The sequence below is a fragment of the Bison bison genome, unplaced genomic scaffold (assembly GCF_000754665.1).
Source record: "Bison bison bison isolate TAMUID 2011002044 unplaced genomic scaffold, Bison_UMD1.0 scf7180017864465, whole genome shotgun sequence".
In the NCBI taxonomy this organism is placed as follows: domain Eukaryota; kingdom Metazoa; phylum Chordata; class Mammalia; order Artiodactyla; family Bovidae; genus Bison; species Bison bison.
Window position 1 is genome coordinate 8,928,505 of NW_011495026.1, and position 3,079 is coordinate 8,931,583.

General features: G+C 41.2%; 1 protein-coding gene across 5 annotated transcripts in view; it reads right to left on the reverse strand.

Annotated features, from left to right (window-relative positions):
* SPATA5 (spermatogenesis associated 5) overlaps nucleotides 1–3,079 on the reverse strand; it is a 326,635-nt gene that overhangs the window by 141,088 nt on the left and 182,468 nt on the right. The window lies entirely within an intron of this gene.

Sequence of the window (3,079 nt, forward strand, 5' to 3'; positions counted from 1 at the left end):
CAAAAACAGGACATTACTTTGCCAACAAAGGTTCGTCTAGTCAAGGCTATGGTTTTTCCTGTGGTCGTGTATGGATGTGAGAGGTGGACTGTGAAGAAGGCTGAGCGCCGAAGAATTGATGCTTTTGAACTGTGGTGTTGGAGAAGACTCTTGAGAGTCCCTTGGACTGCAAGGAGATCCAACCAGTCCATTCTGAAGGAGATCAGCCCTGGGATTTCTTTGGAAGGAATGATGCTAAAGCTGAAACTCCAGTACTTTGGCCACCTCATGCGAAGAGTTGACTCATTGGAAAAGACTCTGATGCTGGGAGGGATTGGGGGCAAGAGAAGGGGACGACAGAGGATGAGATGGCTGGATGGCATCACTGACTCGAAGGACGTGAGTCTCAGTGAACTCGGGGAGTTGGTGATGGATAGGGAGGCCTGGCGTGCTGTGATTCATGGGGTTGCAAAGAGTCGGACACGACTGAGCGACTGATCTGATCTGATCTGACTTTCTGTTTTCAGTGGTTTCATACGAGGAAATTAATCACAAAGAAGTTTTTGACAACCAACCGTCTGAACACAAATGAAATTCAAAAGCAGCAGCACTGAGACCTCATACTCTGTCCCCAGTTTTAAACTTGGAGTATCTCTAAAATATAAGCTGGTTAGCAAAAAGTTGGAAAAGAATGATCTGTCCCTATGTGGATATCAGCTTTAGTAATGTGGACTCACAGGACAACATATTATTAAGAAAAGTCTTCTGGGCATGTCTACTTCAAAAATAGGAAGTAGTACTTATCAGAAGTGAGAGACTTAAGAAACAGTGAACTGAACCGAAGGAAATTTGCTGAAGGTTCCATAAAGTGACTGAGAAATGTTTTGCCTCTAAACCTGGTTTTTAAATCTATTTCATTTTGATGGTCTACATCAATGAATGCTCTTCAGCTAGCAAACTATAGGAACAAAAAGAATTTGGTTTAGGTATAGATTAAAGAAACAACTTCAGGGCTTCCCTGGTGGCTCATATGGTAAAGCGTCTGCCTACAACGTGGGAGACCCAGGTTCTATCCCTGGGTCGGCAAGAACCCCTGGAGAAGGAAATGGCAGCCCACTCCAGTACTCTTGCCTGGAAAATCCCATGGATGGAGGAGCCTGGTAGGCTACAGTCCATGGGGTTGCAAAGAGTTGGACACAACGAGCAACTTCTCAAAGAAACAACATTTCACTAAAGATGTGGAAAGTTATTAGGGTACTACAAAAGTGGTAGTCGCTCACTTGTGTCTGACTCTTTGTGACCCACTCCAGTCTTCTTGAGCTTCCCTTATGGCTCAGATGGTAAAGAATTCGCCTGCAAAGTGGGAGACCTGGGTTTGATCCCTGGGTTGGGAACTTTCCCCGGAGAAGGAAAAGGCTACACACTCCAGTATTCTGGTCTGGAGAATTCCATGGACTGTATAGTCCAAGGGGTTGCAAAGAGTCAGACACGACTAAAGGACTTTCACTTCACTTTGTGACCACATGGACTGCAGCCCACCAGGCTTCTCTGTACATGGAATTCTCCAGGCAAAAATTAAGGAGTGGATAGCCATTTCCTTTTCCAGGGGATCTTCCCGATCCAGGGATCAAACTGGGGTCTCCTGCACTGCAGGCAGATTTTGTACCATCTGAGCCACCAGGGAAGCTACACTTTGATGTTAGGATTTTTTGAATAATTAAGACTAATGAAAAGCTTCAAAGTTAGGCAGCTAATTTATTATATGAAGACTATTAAACTGACATGATGGAACCTTTTCTCATGATCTCAACAACCACATTATTTAATATATCTTGTGCATGCTGTCCCACAGCGCCATAACAGGATTTTTATAAACTGTTAGGACAAATACTGACGTGCATCTTACTTTGTTTATCACTGGACCCAGGCCAAAAGGCACTAATTAGAGTAGTTCTGCTACACAATGTTTATATACTAATTACCCTACTTCCTAAACCAAATGTTCCAAGAAGTACTAAGAATGCATGGCAAAAAGCCATTGGTTGCAGCATCAAGCATGCTGATTTACAAACAAAAAGAATAATAGACTCTGAAAGAAAAGAAATAATAGAAAAATTAACATGACATAAATGCGGTGAATAAGACTGCATTTTCCTAAATATGTGGTAAGCATTATTATGTTAAATAGCATTGGTATTTATAAGTATTGAGACTTCCACATTAAGACAAAAATTTTAGAAACAAAAATGTTATATATATTAAAGGCACATTTGTTATACACAGTCAAGGAGTTTTATATATGTGTAAAATACACACATATTTAATATTTAAGGCGTATTTATGGGAAATATTGGGGGGAAAATTGATGGGAAAATCCAAGTTAGTCTTGCAAAGTCCTATTTTTGAAATGCAAATATTTACTGAGTGCCTCCATGCTGTGACAAACCTAGAAAGTGTGTTAAAAAGCAGAGACATTACTTTGCCTACCAAGGTCTGTATAGCCAAAACTATGGTTTTTCCAGTAGTCATGTATGGATATGAAAGTTGGACCATAAAGAAGTCTGAGCGCTGAATAAATGGTGCTTTTAAACTACGGCATTGGAGAAGACTCTTGAGAATCCCTTGGATTGCAAAGAGATCAAATACAGTTAATCCTAAAGGAAATCAAGCCCAAATATTAACTGGAAAGACTGATGCTAAAGCTGAAGTGCCAATACTTTTTTTGGTCACCTGATATGAAGACCCCATTCATTCACTGGAAAAGACCCTGATGCTGGGAGATTGAGGGCAAGAGGCGTAGGGGGTGACAGAGGACAAGACTATTGAATGGCATTACTGACTCAATGGACATGAGTTTGATCAAGCTCCAGGAGATGGTGAAGGACAGGGAAGCCCGCTGTGCTGCAGTTCATGCGGTCATAAAGAGTTGGACAGGACTGAACAATTAAACAACAACAACAATCGAGCACCTATTATGTGCTAGACACAATCATTTCAAAGATTAACAAGACATACATGCTTCTTGCCTTCAGAGAACTTGCAGTCTGAAGGGGAAGATGGACAATTAACCAAGCAATCAGAGTATAGTATAATAAATACT